We start from the raw sequence: 25,762 nt of genomic DNA, 5'->3' as shown, positions 1-25,762 counted from the left end.
GGGAATTAAAAGACACTTGCTCCTTGGAAGGAAAGCTATGACCAAACTAGACAGCATATTAAAAAGCAGAGACATTACTTTGCCAACAAAGGACCATCTAGTCAAAGCTATGGTTTTTCCAGTAGTCATGTATGGATGTGAGAGTTGTACTATAAAGAAAGCTGAGCACCGAAGAATTGAAGCTTTTAAACTGTGGTGTTGGAGAAGACTCTTGAGAGTCCCTTGGACTGCAAGGAGATCCAACCAGTCCATCTTAAAGGAAATCAGTCCTGGGTGTTCATTGGAAGGACTGATGTTGAAGCTGAAACTCCAGTACTTTGGCCTCCTAATGCTAAGGACTGACTCCTTGGAAAAGTACCTTGATGCTGGGAAAGATTGAGGGCATGAGGAGAAGGGGACGACAGAGGATAAGATGGTTGGATGGCATCAGGGACTCAATGGACGTAAGTTTGAGCAAGCTCCAGGAGTTGGTGATGGACAGGCAAGCCTGGTGTGCCACAGTCCATGGGGTCACAAAGAGTCGGACACGACTGAGCGACTGAACTGAACTGTGGGCAGTTATCCTTACAGTGGAAGTGACTCATAGTAGGAGTTGGTCTTTAGCCTCATTATGCTGGGAACTTTCAGATCAGCTTCCACACTCTGGCCTGGATTATTATGGATGATCGGATTGCCCTAAAGTTCTTTTTTGTGGACCAAGATGGAGTCTGTACAATCACAAATACATTGCACTGTACTTGAACTAAAACATTAGTGTTAGTTTGGGGGGAGTTGGTGGTGGTCATACAAAAATTAGGGAGCAATCAACCTTGTTTCCTAAGGTAGATTCTAATGGTTTATGGTACTTTTTGCATTGGTTGGTCTTCAACCTGGAGGTGGGGAGGCATGGCCGAGGGAAACACTGCTGGCTGGCCTCATTCCGCTGCTTAGAGTCCTACTGATAGTAGCCTTAATATGTTGCTGTGTGTGCGTGTGACTCCAGTCATGCCCAACTCTTTGTGACCATAGCCTGCCAGGCTCCTCTGTCCATGGGATTATCCAGGCAAGAGTACTGGGGCAGGTTCTTCACGCCCTCCTCCAGGGGATCTTCCTAACCCAAGGATGGAATCTGTGTCTCTTACATCTCCTGTTTTAGCATATGGGTTCTTTATGACTAGCGCCACCTGGGAAGTCCTAATATGATGCTGCATGAGGCAAACTGACAGATTTTGTCCCAGCCCTGGCTGGTAAGATTTATCAGTGACTGGCTGAGTGGTGTACTCAGAGAAATGTGCCAAAAGCTAAGATGATGTAGAAAGGATGTTGTTGTAAGTAAATCCTAGGAGTCTCTGATGTTTCTTCACAACCTGCAACCAGAGGTGCTGAGTCTCCTTTCTGGACTAACTTGACCAGAATTTCCTGAAAATCAGGACTCTGTCCATTGAACAAAGGGTAGTCATGTTTATGGCTGGTTATAAAAGAGTTCGATTCCCTAAACTCGGTGTTTCTCTGCTGCACGTGGAGCTGTCATCTTGGCCTCTTTAAATCTCCTCATAGAGACTGGAGCTTAGGGAACTAGTACAAGAAAATGCTGATCCTCTGGCTACTGTTACTGCCATGAGAAATGAAGACCTTTGTTTCTGAACCAGCAGTCTCATGTCTTCTGCCAGCATCCCTGATGCTGGGACACGCTGACTTGTTAGCTTGCACGGAGGGTAAAAATCTCAGTTTCTGCAAAGTTCTTGCTGATGAGAAGATAAAAAGACCACAACTTGGGTGGTTTTGGCCAATGCAGCCACCCACTGTGGGTCTGTTGTTCCACATATTTTTCAAGAAATAGGTTGTGGTAGACAGACTACTTTTAATGCTCTTTGAGAGTCTGAAGAGCTGTGGTTTTATGATTCTACGGGGCAACGTCTTAGTGCCTTCCTCAGCATTGTTGCTGTTGTTCAGTCACGTCTGACCCTTTGTGACTCCACGGACGGAAGCACACCAGGCTTTCCTGCCCTTCCCTGTCCCCCAGAGCTGGCTCAAACTCATGTCTATTGAGTTCATGATGCCATCCAACCATCTCATCCTCTGTCATCCATCTCTGCTGCCCTCAATCTTTCCCAGCATCAGGGTCTCTTCTAATGAATAGACTTTTTGCATCAGGTGGCCAAAGTGTTGGAGTTTCAGCTTCAACATCAGTACTTCCAATGAATATTTAGGGTTGATTTCCTTTAGGATTGATTGGTTTGATCTCCTTGCTGTCCAAGGGACTCTCAAGAGTCTTCTCCAGCACCACTGCTTGAAAGCATCAATGCTTTGGCATTCAGCCTTCTTTATGATCCAACTCTCACATCCGTACATGACTTCTGGAAAAACAAATGCTTTGACCAGATGGACCTTTGTCGGCAAAGTAATGTCTCTGCTTTTTAATACACTGTCTATGTATGTCATAGCTTTTCTTCCAAGGAGCAAGTGTCTTTTAGTTTCATGGCTGCAGTCACCGTCCACAGTGATTTTGGAGCCCAAAAATAAAGTCTGTCACTGTTTCCATCTTTTCCCCATCTATTTGCCATGAAGTGATATGTTCTGATGCCATGATCTTAGTTTTTTGAATGTTGAGCTTTAAGCCAGTTTTTTCACTCTCCTCTTTCACCCAGATGGTGTCCATGTTAAAGAATCTGCCTGCCAATGCAGGAGACACAAGAGACTTGGGTTTGATCCCTGGGTCAGGAAGATCCCCTGGAGGAGGAGATGGCATCCCACTCCAGTATTCTTGCTGGGAAAATTCCATGGACAGAGGAGCCTGGTGGGCTACAGTCCATGGGGTCACAAAGAGTCGGACACAAGTGAGCACAGTTTAGTTAGTGGTTTAAGGAAAATCCGTCTTTGCTGTGGCCTCTATTTCAGCAAATAGCAGAGCATGTTCTGCGCATGCTGGCTTGTCTGGGGAGTATCATGACAGCAGCCATCTGCATCTGATGGTTCACCGAAGACACGGCGAGATCAGGTACTGAGCACAGGGCGCTGACTTACGAGACCTGACTCCGGATGCCCTTACTTGTTTTGAATATCAAATCAGTTGTCTTTTGTCGTCCTGACGGTTTTGCACTGGCGAGCTTGGTTGCTGGTGATGTTCTGCCCTTTGAGACACTGTAAGTCTTGACTGGAGGGGGGAGGGCAGGGACAGTCCAACAAAAAATGATCAGGGACCCTCTGGGGTTTGCAGAGTCCTGAGGCATGACTGACTGAGACGTTGGCTCTTTGCACCTCAAATTATTCTTTAAGTCAAATGCTCTTGCTCATATCCATGACAGGAGGTGATGGGTCAAATGTTGGTGAAGGTTTGATTGACAGGGCCTGCAGGAAGCTGCTGCTCAGGCAGAGGCGGCCCCAGCGCCCTGAGCTGGCTGCCCTAGCTCCCTTCTCTAGTCTCTGTGCTGAAGTCCTTGACCTCAGGACTCGGGATCTACACGCTCGCTTCTTTACCGCTCCTTTTCTGGAACACAGAGGAGCGCTGGTTGCTCTTAGAGACTTTTCCTGTCTCTAAGGCCAATGCTAAGAAGGGATGACTGCCCTCCCTTGTCATCCAGCCTTCCACACTAGAGCTTTGCATGCACGTCTTCTAATATAAGATGCTTCACAGCTTTCATGAGCCTCAGTGTTAGTCACTTAGTCATGTCCGGTTCTGTGTGACCCCATGGACTGTAGCCTGCTAAGCTCCTCTGTCCATGGGATTCTCTAGGCAAGAATACTGGAGTGGGTTGCCATTTCCTTCTGCAGGGGATCTTCCTGACCTGGGGATTGAACCCACGTCTCCTGCATTGCAGGCAGATTCTTTACCATCCAAAGAATTCCCACCAGATTCCTACCAGGGAAGCCCTTCTCATAAGCCCCATGATCTCTTAAATATTCTCCAATATTTCATATAGCATTCTTTCCCCCTCAGGGTGCATTTCTGTCTGTGTTTTTCTGGCCCTCAATTCTCTAACTTTTTTTTTTTAAGGGACGATCCATTATCAAGGGAACTTGCTTTTTTGTTATTAAGACCCTGAACCACCAGGGTGTCTGATTAAATTAACTGCAAGTTTCAGAGCCCAAGCAGTACTCTGCTTAATCTTCAATTTCCTTATTCATACAGGAGTGATAGAAACAATTTTCTCCCATCCTATTACATCAGGTTCCCCTGGTACAGGAGACACTTCCCGATGCTGGCTCTGAAAAGGCGTGAGTCTCATAACCCGGAGTCAGGAGAGATCAGTGTTGTATATCTTTGAGGGCATTTGTTATCTACAAAATAAGATCTGAGAGCCAGAAGGAATATATTCTGCAGAGAAGCAAATATTTTATATTTCCACAATCACATTTTCTCAGAAATATATTGTATCCAAATATTCAGTACATGAAAAGGGAGCATTACGCCTGCTTATTTTCCCTTCCTTCCTGATCTGACTGTGTTTTACCTTACCTATCTTATCTTTTAATTTTAGTTTGGAGCTTCACCTTGTCCTTCCCTCAGATCCCTTTCTCTCTGAATTTATTCATCAAATAATCCATCTTGACCATGTAGGCAGTGCCATCACCAAAAAGCCTGCCGCTTCTCTGACTGTAAAGTAAATCTCTTTGAGAAACCTCTGAATGGTGACTGGTTGCATAAAGTAGATTATGTGTGTCTGGAAGACTTTGGAAATTGTTGTGTTCCACCTATTGCCTGTTTCTGAAATGAAATATCAAGATAGTTTATCTTTGAAATGCTCCTCTCCAGACTATGAGGTTGAAAACTTAATAGTATCATGAATTCAGTGTAAAACAACAATCTATTTATTCAAGATTCTCTCTCCAATACTCTACCTCGGAAATATCCTCGATAACACTATATATTTTAGTATTGTTTTATTACCCAAACTTGTTGAGCCTGCTTCAGGCTGGGAGGGGCAGGAAGGCAGGGAGGGAGAGAGGGAGAGGCAAAAGGAGAGAGAAAGAGAGAAATTACTTCCTAATGCAGTTATGATTTAAAAGTCTGCCCGAAGATGGAGGCCTTTCAGAGATGTGATTTGCTCTTTGTCTTTGTCTTTCTTACATAAACACTACCTTAGTGAAAGAGTCATCTGTTACTTTGATGGTTGCACTTCACGTCCTGTAACACTAAGGCTTAAAGACAGATTTCAGGCTGTTTGGCCACTTATTTCTCCCCTCTCACAGGAGTGGTCAGATGCATGGGCAAAAGTCGGGTCTCCTTTTTAGAGCTTCCCTGCATCTACACTGGTGGATCTCACCTGGGCACGATTCCCTCCTACTCTCAAGAGGCCTTTGGCGATGTCTGGTGACTTTCTTGGTTGTCACCTTGCGTGTGAGGGGCTGTTACTGGCACCTAGGTGGAAGAGATGGAGATGTTACCAAAGAGCTTGCAATGTATACTGCAGTTCCCGGGACAGAGAATGTTCTGGTCCAAAGGTCACTTGGGCTTCCCAGGTGGCACGCTGGTAAAGAACTCGCCTGCCAACGTAGGAGACACAGGAGACTCAGGTTCAATCCCTGGCTTGGGAAGATCCCCTGGAGGAGGAAATGGCAACCCACTCCAGTATTCTTGCCTGGGAAATTCCAAGGACAGAGGAGCCTGGAAGGCTATAGCCCATGGGTCGCAAAGAGTGAGATACGACTGAGCATGCACGCACACATCAGTTGGCTTTCTTGGGGCTTCCCTGGTGGCTCAGATGGTAAAGAATCTGCCTGCAATGCAGGAGATACAGGTTTGATCTCTGGAGACGGGAATGGCTCCCCACTGCAGAATTCTTGCCTGGATAACTCCTGGACAGAGGATCCTGGTGGGCTACAGTCTGTGGGGTTGCAAAGAGTCGGACAGGACTGAGTGATTAACACTAAGGTCACTAGTACACAGACTGAGAAGGCCTGATTTACACTAATCAGACTCAGAAGCAAAAGGTGAAGGTGAATGACAGAAGACAGAAAAGAAATAAAAATAAATTGGGAAATTACTGCTGGCTTCATATCCCTATTCATTTATGTCATTTCTTTCACTTAATCCCTCACAAAACTTCCAGTAAGTAAGTATAATTGTTCTTGCTTTTATTTTTTCTTCAGTCAAAGGATGACTCTAAGATGCACAAAAGTTAAGTGATGTGTTAAAAAATCACTTGACTCACTAAGATTCTAAAGCCTGTGATTTTCATCTTTCCTGTCACTGGGGGCAGGGAGATAATTGTATTAGTTCTTCCCTTATCCATCAGAGGGCATGTTCCAAGACTCTCTTTGGATGCTTGATGCCATGATGCATGGTTGTTTAGTTTCCAAGTTTTGCAATCCCATGGACTGTAGCTCACCAGGCTCTTAAGCCCAAGGGATTTCTCAGGCTAGCATACTGGAGTGGATTATCATTTCCTTCTCCAGAAGATCGTCTCGACCCAGAGATCAAATCTGTGCCTACTTGCATTGCAGGAGGATTCTTTGCCATTGAGCCACCAGTCAGTTCGCTGCTCAGTCGCTTCCAACTCTTTGTGACCCCATGGACCGCAGTACGCCAGGCCTCCCTGTCCATCACCAACTCCCAGAATTTACTCAAACTCATGTCCATAGAGTCAGTAATGCCATCCAACCATCTCATCCTCTGTCGTCCTCTTCTTCTCCTGCCCTCAATCTTTCTCAACATCGGGGTTTTTTCAAATGAGTCAGCTCTTTGCATCAGGTGGCCAAAGTATTGGAGTTTCAGCTTCAACATCAGACCTTCCAATGAATATTCAGGACTGATCTCCTTTAGGATGGACTGGTTGGATCTCCTTGCAGTCCAAAGGACTCTCAAGAGTCTTCTCCAACACCACAGTTCAAAAGCATGGATTCTTTGGTGCTCAGCTTTCTTTATAGTCCAACTCTCACATCCATACATGACCACTGGAAAAACCATAGCTTTGATTAGACAGACCTTTGTTGGCAAAGTACTGTCTCTGCTTTTTAATATGCTGCGTAGGCTGGTCATAACTTTTCTTCCAAGGAGCAAGCATCTTTTAATTTCATGGCTGCAGTCACCATCTGCAGTAATTTTGGAGCCCCAAAAATAAAGTCAGCCAGTTTCCATTGTTTACCCACCTATTTGTCACGAAGTGATGGGGCCAGATGCCATGATCTTAGTTTTCTGAATGTTGAGTTTTAAGCCAGCTTTTCACTCTCTTCTTTCACTTTCATCAAGAGGCTCTTTAGTTCTTCTTGACTTTCTGCCATAAAGGTGATGCCATCTGTATATCTGAGGTTATTGATATTTCTTCCAGCAATCTTGATTCCAGCTTGTGCTTCATCCAGCCCAGCATTTCTCATGATGTACTCTGCATATAAGTTTAACAAGAAGGATGACAATATACAGCCTTGATGTACTCCTTTCCCAATTTGGAACCAGTCTGTTGTTCCATGTCCATTTCTAAGTTTTGCTTCTTGACCTGCATACAGATTTCTCAGGAGGCAGGTAAGGTGGTCTGGTATTACCATCTCTTGAAGAATTTTCCACAGTTTCTTGTGATCTACACAGTAAAAGATTGGTGTAGTCAATAAAGCAGAAGTAGATGTTTTTCTGGAACTCTCTTGCTTTTTCGATGATCCAACGGATGTTGGCAATTTGTTCTCTGGTTCCTCTGCCTTTTCTAAATCCAGCTTGAACATCTGGAAATTCGTGGTTCATATACTGTTGAAGCCTGGCTTGGAGAATTTTGAGCATTACTTTACTAGTGTGTGAGATGAGTACAATTGCGCGGCAGTTTGAGCATTCTTTGGCATTACCTTTCTTTGGAATTGGAATGATAACTGACCTTTTCCAGTCCCGTGGCCACTGCTGAGTTTTCCAAATTTGCTGACATATTGAGTGCAGCACTTTCACAGCATCATCTTTTAGGATTTGAAATAGTTCAACTGGAATTCCATCACCTCCATTAGCTTTATTCATAGGGATGCTTCCTAAGGCCCACTTGACTTTGCATTCTAGGATGTCTGGCTCTAACTGAGTGATCACATCATCGTGGTTATCTGTGTCATGAAGATCTTTTTTGTATAGTTCCTCTGTGTATTCTTGCTGCCTGTTCTTATTATCTTTTGCTTCTGTTAGGTCCATACCATTTCTGTCCTTTATTGAGCCCATCTTTGCATGAAATATTCCCTTGGTATCTCTGATTTTCTTGAAGATATCTCTAGTCTTTCCCATTCTATTCTTTCCCTCTATTTCTTTGCATTGATCACTGAAGAAGAATTTCTTATCTCTCCTTGCTATTCTTTGGAACTCTGCATTCAGATGGGTATAGCTTTCATTTTCTCCTTTGTCTTTAGCGTCTCTTCTTTTCTCAGCTATTTGTAAGGCCTCCTCAGACAACCATTTTGCATTTTTGCATTTCTTTTTCTTGGGGATGGTCTTGATCACTGCCTCCAGTACAATGTCATGAACTTCTATCCATAGTTCTTCAGGCACTGTATCAGATCTTTAATATGTTTGTCACCTCCACTGTATAATCATAAGGGATTTGATTTAGGTTATTTCTGATTGGTCTAGTGGTTTTCCCTACTTTATTGAATTTAAGTCTGAATTTGACTTTAAGGAGTTCATGACCTGAGTCACAGTCAGCTCCTGAACCAACTGAGCCACCAGAGAGCCCCAAAATATTGAGTAGTACCAAATCCTATATATACTATGTTTTATTTTTTTTCCTATAGTAATAGGAGTGTAGCAGGTACAGCCTGGGTATGGTGGACAAGGAGATGATTCACATTCCTGATGGGATGGAGCAGGATGGTATGAAATGTCATGACACTATTCAGAATCACATGAGACTTAAAACTTATGAACTATTTGTTTCTGGATTTTTTTTTTTTTAATATTTTCAGACTGTGGTTGACCTTGGGCAACTGAAACTGTGAAAAGTGAAACCACAGGTATAAGGTGATGACTGCATTCCACTGAAACCTCATACTGGGGAGAATTGAGGCTGTGCTGGTGTATGTTATCAATCATTTTATATATATGGGTGCTCATATTTATATCAAACAACTAGATGACTTTGCATTTCCAGGGTGGTTTTAAGTAGTTGGAAAACTTATTTCTATCCTTATGCTTTGTTTGGAAAAATACGTCCATTCCTCTTTTTCTGTGCTTTTCTGTTTCATTTTGGTATTTCTTCTGATTATACTTAAGAAACTTATCACCTGGACCTTGGGCTGTGGTATGCACTGTATTACAGAAAGGGTCTAGGTTAAGGGCAGTGTGCCATCGATCATGAGTTAAGAACACAGAGATGGCAGATGCTCCAGACTGAAGACTTTAGCAAGGAAAAAATGAGCTCCTGAGCTGCAAATTATTAGATAGAAAATGTCTTATTGAAAGAACAGAATCACCTCTTTTTTCCAGCTATTAAAGAAGAAAATAGATTTTCATTTATTGGATCAATTTAGTACTTTCTTCCTTGAATATCTTTATAATGATTTAGCTTTTCTGTTTATGGTCACATTTTTATAAAAAAAAAAAAGAACTGGGTAAAAAAAAAATCAATTAAAATTCAGCCTCTTGGAGAACAATTAGGCATTAAGTATAAAGTGATAGTGAAAAGTCATCCCTTCCCGTTGACCCCTGACATTCCAGAATAGAATACTCAGGACTAGAGCTTGGGCATTTATATTTTCTCTAAGTTGCATGGATTTTACTTTAGTAAGCACAGTACTTTGAATTTGTGCTCAGTTGCTTAGCCACGTCCAACTCTTTTTGACCCTTTGGACTGTAGCCCTCTAGGCTCCTCTGTCCACGGGATTCTCTGGGCAAGAATATTGGAGCAGGTTGCCATTTCCTCCTCCAGGGAATCTTCCTAACCCAGGGACTGAACCCCTGTCTCCTGCTTCTGCCTGTACCGCAGGTGGTTTCTTTACCGGTGAGCCATCAGGGAAGACTATTTTGAATTTAGTATTGTTCATAATTACTCCTTGTTGATGATGGTTCCCTTGGTGGTTGCCCAACCTTCCTGCTCTTGAACCAGCATAGATCCCAACTCCAATCTACACTTAGACTTTTTTATAAAAGAGTTATTTTTCCAAAAGTTATATGTAGACAAGGCTGTGAATAAATTTTAAAAGTATCAAGCTATGGAAAGCAGTACAAGTGTTTTACAATAGGATTTAAAGATTCTGAACTTTCAACCTCTTTTGAGCGTCAGATTTTTAACCTGGAAAATAGATATGGCAACAAATCCTTTACTTTCTTTTATAAATTTAAGGATAAAATGTGGCTACACATTAAAATATTTAGGACAATGCAAAAAAGTAACATATTATTGGTATATGTTTTACTGTTTGACACTTTGGGATACTTTGTTCCTGTTCTTGACAACTTTGGCCTTTGAATTTCACTTTTAGTTTTGAAGAGTCATGCTGAATCTATATGTTTTTAAAATAAAATTGCTTACCTGCTTCAGGAATTCCTATACTACAGACTTTAAACTCTGAATACACAGGCTTCATGAGACTCATGGATACATGTTATTTAGCTCACTTACTTTTCAAAATTTTTTAGAAAATCAGTTGCTAGCACTTAAAAATCAAGAGCTTTCTTAAAGAAATCTATTATTCTGACTTATATGGAAAAACCTGTATACCCCCAGGCCAACAATCAGTCCCTACAGAGACACCTTCTCTGGATGCTGTAGGCATGTGAATTTGTCACCCATACTCTACAAGGGAAGATTCTCAAAGCGTTGCTCCAGATCAATGGAGTTTGCATCACCTGGAAATATTAGAAAAGCAAATTCTAGGGCCTCATTCCAGATCCGCTGAATCAGAAACTCTGGAACTACAGATCAGCAAATTGTTTATCCATGGTTTCTCAGTGATTCAGACACACTCCAGAGTTCAAGACCCTCTGCTCTACAACCATGGACAAGGAATGTCATTTCAGTAAACAAAGAATGTTGTGGCCACCAAGCCACCAGTGGCGTACCCTGAGGGTGGAGAAAACCAACGGTACTGGCCTCGGAGAGTTAAGGTGCATATCTAAGGAATGATTCCAGTAAGCCCAGATTCCTGCATCTTCCCGTTCATAGAGGAGAAGGCAATGGCACCCCACTCCAGTACTCTTGCCTGGAAAATCCCATGGATGGAGGAGCCTGGTGGGCTACAGTCCATAGGGTCGCTACGAGTCAGACACGACTGAGCGACTTCACTTTCACTTTTCCCTTTCACGCACTGGAGAAGGAAATGGCAACCCACTCCAGTGTTCTTGCCTGGAGAATCCCAGGGACGGGGGAGCCTGGTGGGCTGCCGTCTATGGGGTCGCACAGAGTCGGACACGACTGAAGCGGCTTAGCAGCAGCAGCCCATTCATAGAAGAGGGCTAAATTCATTAAGTTGCAATGTCTTGTTTTCTTTAATTAGCAGAAGTCTTTCAATGTTTGAGTATCAATTTTTTGTTTGTTTTTTAAAAAGTTCCTATATATCCTGGCCCCTTCCTCACCTCTTGGGAATGGTCGTTCAGAGCTATCTGGGAGGATGTATTGGGTTTAAGTCCTCCGTAAGTCCACTGAATAAAACAGAATCCTCAGCTTTTAGGTTAGCTTTTTTTTTAATTTTTTTAATTCGACACAGTCAAATGATGTCTTCTTTCTGTATTTGTCTACACTCAGGTAACTCACTTTGGCTTCTGGTTGTCACAGAGTTCTTCCTTCTACTGAGTCACATTTTATTTTCCTGTCCCTTTCACCGCTGTTGGTATTTCCTTTCCTTGCTCTTCCTGGACTTGAGGTGACTAAGGAAAATGGCGTCCCTGTGGTCCTAAGCAGGTTCAGCGGGCAGCCGCAGCTTGTGTGGGAAGCCCTCCCCGCCCCGAGCTGAGAGCTCTCGCTGTCACCCCGCGAAGCCACCCTTCTCTCCCTCTGGCCCACTGAGCACATGTTTTTTAAAAAAAAAACCTCAACTCCTCTGCTTTCAAAGCTCAGCAATTGTAAGCAGCCCCAGAAGGAAGGCAAACTTGTGCTTTTATTTTGACATTTCTTCCAACATGGATTAGATAACTTCTGATCTGTTTTACTGTTTTGTATTAGAGTGTGAACGTTTCTAGAGATTACTCTCCATTGGTGCTTCCTCCTTGAGGGAAAATTCATAGTTGTAAGAACTAACTGTTATCATATGAAACCAATATTCCTGTGAGGTTTGTAAATTAAATTTTCTTTCCAACTTTTGTTTAATGTATTCAGTGTCAGCTTGTAAGGCAACTGAGATAATTTTGTGTATCCTATCAATTTGTTTCTTATTTGACATCTGTGTTTGTTTATATAGCTTTCAGAAGTGGAGAATTCTGTCACCAATTAATGTTGATGGTTTCGAGTTAGAGAGAAGAGAGTATGCTTATAAATGAAAGTTGTTTTTTTTTTTTAAGTTGTGTTTTACTGTAGCTGAGTGTTTTCCAAACAAATATCCACAAACTTTATTGAATACACCAATTGGGTAATAGAATCACAGGCTTTCAGGGAAGTGAGGCTCAAATATAATATTTATTTATAGGAAAGCCCTGTCATTAAACAGGGGAGACAATTGAAAACACATTAAAAAAATATCTTCAAGTAATTGACCAAATATATATTTCCCTGTGAAAATGGAATCTGGAGCTAAAGCAGCTGCTCAGATAACTTTAACAAGAACATTGTTAAGGATGCTGTCTATCAAAACAGGAATTTCTGATTTCTGATCTTCCAGATTGGTTGAGGAATCATCTAGGGACCTTATTAAAAATATTAATTCAGTAACTCTGTGGCAGGGTCAGGGAAGGTGTATTTTACGAATCTTTCCAATTGACTATTAATAAATAGCTGGGTTTGGACCCCCTGTGGTTTTTGTTGTGTTGTTAAACTCTGGTTTTATTTTAACATTCTTCCCATTTTTTTTTCCCCACTTTGATTTCACCTTGCATTTAATTTCTGTTTTTTGGTATTTTAAAATATCTTTGAAGTCATAATAGATTCTTTTAGTATAAGGTATAGTATAAATAAATGTAATGACCACAGCAAAAATGCTGTCATACTGGTCATTAATGAGGCAGATTTAGGGAGTGTTGCTTAGTAATTCTGAGTTAACTCCTAGAAGTGAAAGTCGCTCAGTCGTGTCTGACTCTGTTACCCCATGGACCAAACAGTCTATGGAATTCTCCAGGCCAGAATACTGGAGTGGGTAACCTTTCCCTTCTCCAGGGGATCTTCCCAACCCAGGGATCGAACCCACGTCTCCCGCATTGCAGGCAGATTTTTTTTTACCAGTTTAGCCACCAGGGAAGAATTAACTGCTGCTGAACTTAATACTCTATTCTCCATATGCAATGCTTCTCTGATAGTAACGTTGAGAAAAAGAACCGGATCACACAGTACATGGAGTTACAGATTCTCTGTCCCACTTTAGGGATACAGTGTACATTAGAGCTTAAAAACTCTAAAAAGATCTGAGCAGAGACATTTAAAAATCTTCAACACTTCAACACCCAGCACTCTGCAAACTTTTAAAAAACCAAACACTCCTTTCCTCCCCCAGAACACATGCTAACATTTTCAGAGCAGTATTTTATTTGGGGAAATAGTGTATTAACTGCTATGTTTGCAACCAGTGAATGTCAATATGGGTGAAACGCGAAAAGCTGTTGTGTTGCGTAAGCAGAAATGATCAAGCAGAGCCGGTAGAAATAAATTGAGCAAAGGGGGTCAACTTCAGGAAAAGTGCTTGTCCAATGGCATGTGGGAAGAAATAGATTTAATAAGGAGAAGAAAAAGTCTATAGGATATTTATACTCTTGCAATTGCAGACGGAAAAGCATTAGAAGCACACATTTGAAGTACATCCAGACTGAGATCTGGCTGATATGAACTGTGGTTCTTCTGGGTTGTTCCTGGCACTATACTAAGATGTTGTGCAAATAAAGTAAGTAGTTGTTTGAAACTGAGCAACTTCAATGATGAGGGATAATGGGGATGGGTCTGGGGAGTAATTTGGGTGAGTTTTTGTGTCAGTCACAGATAAGATCATAAAGGGAAGAATTTGTGTTTATATGAAAGAATAAACTTGGTTTGATAGCATGGTATCTCCTTAGGTTTTGCAGATAAGATGTATCTATCTCCTAAAAACTCTCATCAGAGTATGAATAAATTAAAGTAGGGTATCCATTACCTCACTTTTCCTATCTGTATTGCCAGGGCCACAGGGAGAAATAGATTTATTCTAGGGAAATTTTATTCTGTTGAATAAAATTCTGTGGAAATTTAATTCTGTTTGTTTTATGTGACATTCTATTAATTGGTCACGTAAGTCACTGCAATTCACAGTCTACATTAAATCATGTTAAACGTTATCTTTATCTTTGAATGAATAAAAATTAAAGAGAAGTGGTCAGAAATTAATTTAATATAATTCAGTTTGGCAACACTTAATGTGTGAAGGTATAATCTAAATTATCCATGAAAGTAAACCTTGATGTGCAACCCCTGAATTATTCAAAGTGGACCTAATGAGAGGTGGGTATGAGCTTAGAAAGCCCAATGCAGTCTGTCCACTAGGAAACTGCTCATGGGGCAAACTCAACAGTTACTGTAAGAAGATGCTAGGAGTTCCCTGGTGCTCCAGTGATTGGGACTTCACCTTCCAGCGTGCGAGATGTGGGTTCAAGCCCTGGTTGGGGAACTAGGATTTCATATGCCTTGTTCCCAGAGGACCAGAACATAGAACAGAAGCAATATCGTAACAAGTTCAATAAAGACTTTAAAAATGGTCCATAAAAAAGATGCTATATTCTTGTCATATCAATAATAGCAAGATTGATCAAGACAAATTCTCGGGCCCAAAGAAGTGAGTGGGCTGAAGAAGTGTTAGTAACCACTGGCAATGCACACTGCTCTAGTAACATCTCAGGAAAATCAATTCCATAATTTCTATTTCATCATTAAGTTGATCACCTGAGTGTATCCTTTTTCTGAATGATCATGTTTACTAGCTGGGAATCTTCTCTGTCAGTCCTTTGTTTCTGATTGAGAAAATCTGCCTCTTTTGAACTCTCTTTATCAACTAATCTCTTTAAATTTGATTAATTCAAATTTCTGGAAAATAATCCAAATTGTAATACAGACAAGAAATAATTAGAAAAAATCAAGGATCCTCTGACTTTTAAAATTTCCCAGTGATTTAGTAAGCACTTAAAGCAAGCCACTTCATTTCATATATATATATATATATATGTATATGTATATGTATATATATGTAAGTATATTGATTTTAGAGAAGTCGTTCAGTGGTTATCTTCAAAGTTCGGTCATAGGATCCATTTTGAGATATCAACAAAATCCATGAAGGCTTTTGTTTTATGGTTTGTACAGTATGATCATTGTTGCTGCAAATGTCTTTCATCTACAGCCACGGTAACCAAACTACAGTGTGAGATTTTTGAAAGCTGAATGACCTCCCGTCTATTGAGTTAGAAAAACTATAGAAATAAGTGGCAATGCTTGTCTTAGTAAGACATATTTGTAAAAATTCAGACAGTTCTCATTGTTCTAACCTGTGTTTTTATTATTTATTTATTTTGATGTGAACTTTTTTTTTAAGCTTTTATCAAATTTTTTTTTAAAATTTATTTATTTTAGTTGGAGGCTAAATTACTTTACAATATTGTAGTGGTTTTTGCCATACATTGACATGAATCAGCGGTGGGTTTACCTGTGTTCCCCATCCTGAACCCCCCTCCCACCTCCCTCCCCATCCCATCCCTCTGGGTCATCCCATTGCCCCAGCCCTGAGCATTTGTCTCATGCATCGAACCTGGAATGGTGTTCTGTTTCACATACGGTAATATACATGTTTCAATGCTATTGTCCCAGAACGTCCCACCCTCACCTTCTCCCTCAGAGTCCATAAGACTGTTCTATGCATCTGTGTCTCTTATTCTGTCTCGCATACAGGGTTATCGTTACCATCTTTCAAATTCCATATATATGCATTAGTATACTGTATTGGTGTTTTTCTTTCTGGCTTACTTCACTCTGTAAAATGGGCTCCAGTTGCTTCTGTTTTGGTTTTTTTGCCGGCAAGTCTGGTGGGATCTTAGCTCCCTAACCAGGAATTGAACCTACGCTCTTTGCACTGGTAGGCAGTCTTAGCCACTGGCCTGTCAGGGAAGTCCCTCTAGCCTACATTTTTAAACTATGGATATCCTTCTCAAATGATGACTTCCTGAAATACACACAGTGGTTCATACGCCCATGTATATGGATTTAGTGAAACCAGGAAAGACTAGAGCAAACGCATGGTCTAATATAACACAACCAGGGTGATGCACTTCAGGCAAAATCCTGTCTTTATTACAATGATAGAAGTCAAGTGGGGAATAGTCACTGGGCCCTGCCATGGTTAAGACACGAGCCAAAAAAAAAAAAGGTTCCACTGATGCATCTTTATCTGTGTAGATCTCCACACTGGCCTCCCTCATCAACCTCCTTACATAGTAATTTTACCATCAGTCACCACTTACAAGAAACTGCCTGAAAGGAAAGCTTGGGTAAATACACCAGAGGTGAGGGATGGAGAGAGATACTTGTTGAAATAGATGGCCTGAGAGTCTGGGCCTAGGTTTGTGCTAAGGCCTGAAGCTGTTTTGTACTTCCTTTTCAAAATTACTTTTTTCCCCTATTTCTCTCCTATGTTTGCTTATTTGCAAAGTCCAAGCAAAATTTTAATGTTTTTAGATGGATTGATAGCCTGATGTTAGGAGGGAAACACTCATATAAGCTCTTTGAAGGTTACTTTTCTATGTTAACTGAGCTAGGCTATATAGCTCGCAATTATTTAATCAAATCTTAATGTAGATGTTGCTGTGAGAGTCTTTTGTAGATGTGGTTAGCATCTACTACCAACACAGTCAGTGACCTCGGTAAAGGAGATTACCCTAGATAATGTGGGTGTGCCTCCTATAATCAGTTGAAAGTCTGTAAGAGCAAAAACAGGTTTTCTGGAGGAGGAAGAAATTCTGCCTTGAGATCATGACATCAACTCCTGATGAGTTTCTAGCCTGCTGGCCTGTCCCACAGGTTTTGTACTTGCTTGTCCCCCTAAAGCACATAAATCATTTTTTGTTTCTCTTTTTCTCTCTCCAGTTCAGTGTTTCTAGGGAAACCTACCGATACAAACTCTCTCAAGTCATTTACATGGTGATATGATTGACTCATAGCTAAGCTAAAATGGGGGTTTCAACACCATTTGTGCAGTAGTACCAACTTTTTTGAAGAGAAACTTAGCTTTGCCTTCATGTTGTAGCTTAAAAGATAATGCTGCCTAGTACCAGTTGCTCAAACTGGCTGTCACCTGGCATAAAGTTTGCACAATTAGAATTAGTCGCAACTATTGATGCAGCAGTCTTCTCAGGTAGCACTGATGGCAGACAACCCACCTGCCAGTGTAGAAGGCTTAAGAGACGTGGATTGGATCCCTGGGTTGGGAAGACCCCTGGAGGAGGGCATAACCATCCACTCCAGTTATTCTGGCTTGGTGAATCGCTTGGACAAAGGACCCTGGTGGGCTACAGTCCAAAGTGTCGCAAAAAGTCAACATGACTGAAGTGACTTAGCTCCCACACACACATTGATGGAGCAACTGGAGTAGTCATAGAGCTGATTTAGAGCTGACAGTGCCAGAAACTATTGACTGCCTCTTAAATACAGGGGAAAACTTTCCAGGTCAAAACCAAAACATTTTGATTCTTAGAATCGGAAATCCAGTTATCATTTTGGAAAAGAGATCCAGTTATCATTCAGTTCAACTTTCTCTTGTCAAAAGTAATGACATAGATGCCCAGGGAAAGTTAAGGGTGCTAGGCAATGCCACGCTCACTAGAATTACATATTTTTTAAGTGTATTGCTTGAGAATGCTTTAATATTTTTCTCTTTTGCTAAATATTTGTTGAAGCACATTGTTCAGCCTGTAGAGTATTCCGTCATGTGGATGTGCCCTAATTAAACTGAATCTCTTTTTGACACATTCATTTATATTCATATTGTCACTTCTATAAATACTGTGAAAAATATTCTTATACATAAGTCTTGGTACACATATTTATCATTCCTGTGGATTAGTTTCAAGAAAAGGGATTTCTGCATCAAAGGCTATGCACATTATAGAAAGGTTTAATTTCAGTTACCAAATGGTCCACCAGCGAGGTCTTGTGCAAAGTCACTTCAGTCGTGTCTCACACAATCCTGTGGACCATAACCTCCCAGGCTCCTCTGTCTGTGGGGATTCTCCAGGCAAGAATACTTGAGTGAGTTGCCATGACCTCCTCCAGGGGATCTTCCTGACCTAGAGATGGAAACTACATCTCTTGTCTCTTGCATTGGCAGGCAGATTCTTTACCACTAGTACCACCTGGAAGCTCAAAATATTAGTTACTCAGTTGTGTCCAACTCTTTATGACCCCATGGACTGTAGCCCACTAAGCTCCTCTGTCTATAGGATTCTCCAGGCAAAAATACTAAAGTGGGTAGCCATTCCCTTCTCCAGGGGATCTTTTGCATCCAGGGATCGAACCCAGGTCTCCTGCATTGCAGGCAGATTCTTTACTGTCTAAGCCACCAGGGAAGCCCCAATAGAGGTCTTAGCAGCTCCCAATAGCCAGTGATGGATGAAATCACCTGTTCCTCTGCACAGTCACCCATCTTGGATGTTTTTAATAACAAATACAAGGAAAATGGAGGCTTGTCTTTATTTACTTTACAGTATTAGCAAGGTTGAACACTCTTTATCTAATTTTATTGCCAATTTTGTTTTCTTTATGCATTTTTAATGTTCTTTCCTCACTTTTTAGCTGGAGTTTATGTTTTACTGCTTTGTAGAAATTTTAAGACTATGAAATAGAGTCCACAAGAAATCCCTCAATAAATGTGTTGTTGTGTGTTGTTTAGTCACTAAATCACATCCCACTCTTTGTGACCCCATGGACTATGGCTCACCAGGCTCCTCTGTCCGTGGGAATTCCAGGCAAGAATTCTGGAGTGGGTTGCCATTTCCTTCTCCAGGGGATCTTTCCAAACTAGGAATTGAACCCATGTCTCAGGCATCGGCAGGCGAAATCTTTACCACTAAGCCACCAGAGATAGTTGGATGGCATCACTGACTCGATGGACATGAGTTTGGGTGGACTCTGGGAGCTGGTGATGGACAGGGAGGCCTGGCATGCTGCCGTCCATGGGGTTACAAAGAGTCGGACACGACTGAGCGACTGAACTGAACTGAGGCCACCAGAGAAGTCACCCTTAATAAGTTGTAGTTGTTATTATTGTTACTGATATTGTTATTATTTTGTTGTAGCCGATGGTATTTTGTGTCTGTTGCTAGTTGCTGTCTTATACTTAGGAAAAAAAATTACAAAGGTGGCACTGCCTCGGGTCAAATAGCCTGTGTTAGGGAAAATGTATCTCTGTTTCACTGGGAAAAATTCAACAAAACATATCCCAATTATGCTGTTGATTTTTACAGTCCTTCATCTGCATCCTTTCTCCAGGCTCTATTCTCCCTGGAATAAAGCCAAATGTGGTTTACGCTTCAGGCACATATGTAACAGTATGCACACCACACCATCTCTTTAGTTTCTTCTCTAACTAAACACTGAAAGTCTTTCTTTTCTTGGAAATAATAGGAATTGACCTCAGAGAATACATAAATTGCAAACTGCCTCCTTTTTTTTATTTAGCATTTTACATTATTCCTATTTTTCCCTCTAGAAAGTATAAAATTACGCTTCCTAAAATGGAATCTGTGTGGCCGTTTTTCATCTTTTTAAATATTTAGCAGTGCACAGTGTTTACTTTTTATGTTTCACTCCTGAATGTTGTGTTTTATTGGAGACTACTGGGGAGCTGTCTTTTTCATTTTTATAGATGGTCTCAAACTTTTGTGGGCTTGTGTTTGTTCATCTGCCTGCTGCTGTGTTTGAGTTCCTCCCCCAGGGCAGGAACAGCATTCATGATTGGTCACCTCCTCACGCATGGATGGGGATATTTGGAGTAATCCCTTATGAGTGGCAACTGAAAAATATGTATCAGGAGCTTTTGCACGGTTGTTATGGAATGTTGTGCTTCCACAAATAAGCTAATATATATAGCTTGATGAACTTGACCAGCATAGTAGATGCTCCAAATATGTTAGCTGTCTTCTCTGTCAATCAAAGAAATAGAACCAGGAGGACAGACACCCACACACAAAGTAAAGAGACTTATTTCAAAAACTGAGAATTGGCTTACCGGTTTGTTGGGGCTGGCTAATTTGGAACAGGCCAGCAGGCTAGAAATTCAAGAAGTAAGCGTTGACGTTACAGTTGTGAGTCCAACAGTAGATGGACTTAGATGAAAACTCGGTCAGAGTTCCTGTGCAACCCAATTTTGAGTCAGAATTCCCTCTTCACCTGGTAGCTCAGTTGGTAAAGAATCCGCCTGCAATGCAGGAGATGCCAGTTCGATTCCTGGTTTCAGGAAGATCCGCTGGAGAAGGGACAGGCTACCCACTCCAGTATTCTTGGGCTTCTTTTGTGGCTTAGCTGGTAAAGAATCTGCCTGCAACGCAGGAGACCTGGGTTCGATCCCTGGGTTGGGAAGACTGCCTGGAGAAGGGAAAGGCTACCCACTCCAGTATTCTGGCCTGGAGAATTCCATGGACTGTATAGTCCATGGGGTTGCAAAGAGTTGGACACGCCTGAGCGATTTTCACTTTCCCTCTTCACCAGGACACCTCGGTTTTTGTTCATAAGGTCTTCAATGCGTTAGATGAGACTCACCTGCATTTTTTTTTAATTAGTTTATTTTCTATTTTTTAACTTTGCAATATTGTATTTGTTTTGCCATACATTGACATGAATCCACCATGGGTGTACATGTTTTCCCCTTCCAGAACCCCCCTCCCACCTCCCTCCCCATCCCACCCCTCCGGGCCATCCCAGTGCACCAGTCCTGAGCACCCTGTACCATGCATTGAACCTGGACTGGCGATTCGTTTCACATATGATAATTTACATGCTTCCATGCCATTCTCCCATATCATCCCGCCCTCGCCCTCTCCCATAGAGTCCATAATACTGTTCTATTTATCTGTGTCTCTTTTGATGTCTCGCATACAGGGTTATCTTTACCGATTGACTAAATACCATATATATGTGTTAGTATACTGTATTGGTGTTTTTTTTCTGGCTTACTTCACTCTGTATAATAGGCTCCAGTTTCATCCACCTCATTAGAACTGATTCGAATGTATTCTTTTTAATGGCTGAGTAATATTCCACTGTGTATATGTACCTCAGCTTCCTTATCCATTCATCTGCTGATGGGCATCTAGGCTGCTTCCATGTTCTGGCTATTATAAACAGTGCTGCGATGAACACTGGGGTACATGTGTCTCTTTCAAGTCTGGTTTCTTCAGTGTGTATGCCCAGCAGTGGGATTGCTGGCTCATATGGCAGTTCTATTTCCAATTTTTTGAGAAATCTCCACACTGTTCTCCATAGTGGCTGTACTAGTTTGCATTCCCACCAACAGTGTAAGAGGGTTCCCTTTTCTCCACACCCTCTCCAGCACTTATTTCTTGTAGTCTTTTGGAGAGCAGCCATTCTGACGGGCGTGAAATGGTACCTCATTGTGGTTTTGATTTGCATTTCTCTGATAATGAGTGATGTTGAGCATCTTTTCATGTGTCTGTTAGCCATCTGTATGTCTTCTTTGGAGAAGTGTCTGTTTAGTTCTTTGGCCCACTTTTTGATTGGGTCGTTTATTTTTCTGGAATTGAGCTGCAGGAGTTGCTTGTATATTTTTGAGGTTGTTTGTCCGTTGCTTCATTTGCTATTATTTTCTCCCATTCCGAGGGCTGTCTTTTCACCTTGCTTATAGTTTCCTTTGTTGTGCAAGAACTTTTAAGTTTAATTAGGTCCCATTTGTTTATTTTTGCTTTTATTTCCAATATTCTGGGAGGTGGGTCATAGAGGATAATACTGTGGTTTATGTCGGAGAGTTTTTTGCCTATGCTTTCCTCTAGGAGTTTTATAGTTTCTGGTCTTATGTTTAGATCTTTAATCCATTTTGAGTTTATTTTTGTGTGTGGTGTTAGAAAGTGTTCTAGTTTCATTCTTTTACAAGTGGTTGACCAATTTTCCCAACACCACTTGTTAAAGAGATTGTCTTTTCTCCATTGTATATTCTTGCCTCCTTTGTCAAAGATAAGGTGTCCATAGGTGCATGGATTTATCTCTGGGCTTTCTATTTTGTTCCATTGATCTATATTTCTGTCCTTGTGCCAGTACCATACTGTCTTGATGACTGTGGCTTTGTAGTAGAGCCTGAAGTCAGGCAGGGTGATTCCTCCAGTTCCATTCTTCTTTCTCAAGATTGCTTTGGCTATTTGAGGTTTTTTGTATTTTTAAAGGTAATCTCTTTTACTGAATGTCCACTGATTATGGATGTTAATCACATGTACAAAACTCCTTTCAGTAACGTCTGTACCAGTGCTTGACCAAACAGGTGAGCACTGTCCCTTCACCAAGCTGGCGTGTGGAGTTACCCATCATGCCTCCTCTCACACTCCTTCCCTGTGTGCAGAAGGGAGCAGGGCTCCCCTGGGGCATCAGGGATCCTTCCCTACACATCTCAGCGTCGTGAGCTCACCAAATCCAGTTCACAAACCCAGAGGGTAAGGAGCTTCAGAAACAGGATTGAGTGCATTTTTGAGTAAGGGAAAGAAAAGGTTTTGTTGGGAGAATAAGGGCAGCAGAAAGAAAGGCAAGAATATCCCAAAGGTGATGCTATCACCTCCTGGTCTGGACTCATTCTGGCGTCTCTATGAGTTTAGGACAGTAGTGGAAGTGGTGGATTGGAAGGAAAGCAGAAAAAGGATGGGTTCCCTCAAGGGAATATTAGAAGACCTTCCTGCTGCAAAATGCGGGTGTCATGGGTAGAGTGACAAAAAGCTTTCTGGATTCTCAGGCAACATCCACTCAAGTTCCCAAGAAATGCCCAGATTCTTCTTCAGTATGGCCACGGACCAGGATCCTCTTTGATTCCAGGTTGATGGTGGACATTGGAGACACAGTTACTACATAGAAGAAAGTGAAGTTCATTGTCCAGATGCAAGGAGAACAGGCTTGAATGAAACAAAAGAGTTGGTGGTGAAGTTACTTAACCTTTCAGCACCACCAAGTATTTAGACATGTAGGAGGATGATAATATCAACCCCCAACCTATTCAGTAGGGCAAGTAAGTTAAAATTGTGATATGAATTTGAATTTATGTCAATCAGCAAATTCAAAGCACAGTACTATAATTAGAGACTCACGATGAGCCATAGAATATCCTTGTGGGCAAAGTGAATGCATATTGAACATTTTTAGCAGTTATTTTAAGCCCAGATATAGCCTGGTTCAAATGAGTTGATTTCTCTATTCTGAGTTAGATGGGCTACTTACATATAAGGTAAACTTCCTTTACTGAGGGAATTTTCTGCTACTTTAGAAATTTGGTGGCGATCTTTCTAAGGTCACACTCAATGAATCAAATCAGAAAGCTTGGGAGTGACTTGTGGAGGTCTCCAAGGTACAATTTGTTAGGGAGAACACAGAAAACCCTCTTCTAGGGGACTTATTTGGCTTCCGGCTTTGTTAGATCATGCTTCTTTATCATATATTTTTAATGCCTCTTTATTATTAACTTTTTTTTTTAATGTGAGCAGTTTAATGGTTTTAAGTCACATAAACAGAAACAAATCCAATAGCTGATTTTCAAGAAGGATCTCTTAAGATTTGTATTTGGGTGGGAAGTGTATTTGCTAATTCATTGGATTCATTACCTTTTGAAACACTTCCTTTTAATGCTTATTCATTTTTGAGTAACACAACAAATGCACAGTAATCTCCTTCTTTTCAATAGTAACTACTCTCTTTTCAGGCCAGGAATCCCAAGACTCCTCTATGATTCCCTGTACTGCTGTTTACAAACAATGGTGCCAATGACTTCAATGTTTCCTGGATTATTTACACAGAAGGTGATGATACAGCGAGGCAATAAAGAGGGTAATGAATTTTGGAAGCTGGAAAGTCAGCTGCATAAGTCATCTATGAAAGACTGAGACAGACATCTTTGCATTGTTAGGCTGGTATTGTTTAATGTGATTTTGCAGAAAAAGTTATCAGAAAAGCTTCCCCTGTAAGCAGCCATATGACCTCCAGGAGGCAGTTAAGAGAAGTGTAATGGCACTCTTTGATAGAGTGTAGGTTATATTTTTTGGTGGTGATCCAACTTTTTCCAGTCTTTATTCACGAGGGAGTAAAATTATTGCCTCATAAAACAAGGGAAATGTCCAGTTATTTCTTAAGTAGGACCCTATTAACTTTAACACTGTCACCGGTTCCTTCCACAACATTAAAATCTCTCAGCCTTGTGGCAGGGAGGATGTTACGTACCCAGATTTAGTGATCCAAGGACAATTATTTTGAAAACATACATTTCCTTGAAAGATCCAATTTTGCAAGAACTAATTCTTAGAATGATGTTCCAGTGAATCACTGGACTCATAATAGCATTTTTCTCTGAAAATCTTTTGCCAACATCAAGACTATGAGCCAGGATATAAAAAAGTGAGTCTTAATGTTCAGGGAAATTTACAATCAAGAAAGAGAGTGTGATTATTGAAATGCATTATGATGCTTCACCCTGAAATCATTGAATTAAAGTTTCATTTATTTGGAAAATCTATATAATTGTCCTCAGTTTCTATCTGAATATTACTATCATGTAGAATACCCTTTTAGGCCATACGGAATCAATGGTCACACAGCATAAAAATGCTGTTCTCACCCATGTTATCTGGGTGAGAATGCACTGAACCTGTTTGAAGAGATTTGATCGTTCCTATAGGGTAGAAGCCATCTCCCTTGGTTATATATTATCAAGAACTGGCCAGGGATCAAGATCAAACTCAGTCAAGGGTGATGTTAGTCTCCCACATACATCATCTATTTCCTTTGGCTCTAAGACTGAGATTTTAATAACCAAACATTTGCATCAACTTCTCATTGTTCCTTAACTGGGATTCTTTTGTTCTGCCCACTTGGGTCTAATATTTTTCTAGCCATATTTGAGCTATTCTTGCTCAAGCTGTATCAATTAGAATTTGATTAGACTACAAGTCATAGTATGTTAGCTATCTTCCTCCAATAGTAGATCCCAGAATTTGGACTTCAGTGATTCCAGGAAGCATAAATGAAGTGGGAAAGAGAGTAAAACAGGTGTCAACTTAAAATAAAAAAAAGCACAACATGAGAATTGTGAGTCAAGTTTTGTTTGTGGCAAAACAAGGACCATAATCTGAGATACAGCACCTCAGATAGTTCTGAGAAACTCCTCTAAAGAGGTGGATTGGGGGAGGTCAGTGTATATGTGATTTTGGTGAAGGGGGAGTACATGCATTCAAGTACATTTTTTTTTTTTTTTTGCATTTTTTTTTTTTTTCTGCTAGTCACAAGGAGCGGTCATCATCATGAAGGATTTTAGTGCTTTTCTAAATATGAGGTGATGGGCTACCCTAGTGGCTCACCTGGGTCAGCAAGATCCCCTGGAGAAGGAAATAGCATCCACTCCAGGATTCTTGCCTGGGAAATCCCATGGACAGAGGAGCCTGGTGAGCTAGAGTCCACGGGGTTGCGTAAAGAGTAGGACACAACTTAGCGACTAAACAGCAACAACATGAGGAGATACAAGAACTGAGCTCATAAAATCA

At 41.2% G+C, this 25,762-nt stretch overlaps 1 long non-coding RNA gene across 1 annotated transcript in view; it reads left to right on the top strand.

Annotated features, from left to right (window-relative positions):
• The window catches only part of LOC145528793 (uncharacterized), a 102,587-nt gene extending 78,507 nt beyond the window's left edge, over positions 1-24,080 (top strand). The window contains exon 6 of the long non-coding RNA XR_014070653.1: positions 23,932-24,080. This is a non-coding gene — a long non-coding RNA (uncharacterized LOC145528793). The remainder of the gene's footprint in view (positions 1-23,931) is intronic.
• The last annotated feature ends 1,682 nt before the right edge of the window (positions 24,081-25,762 follow it).

The sequence above is a fragment of the Giraffa tippelskirchi genome, chromosome 12 (assembly GCF_054371585.1).
Source record: "Giraffa tippelskirchi isolate mGirTip1 chromosome 12, T2T-mGirTip1v1.2.pri, whole genome shotgun sequence".
In the NCBI taxonomy this organism is placed as follows: domain Eukaryota; kingdom Metazoa; phylum Chordata; class Mammalia; order Artiodactyla; family Giraffidae; genus Giraffa; species Giraffa tippelskirchi.
This window is presented reverse-complemented; position numbering and strand designations above follow the sequence as displayed.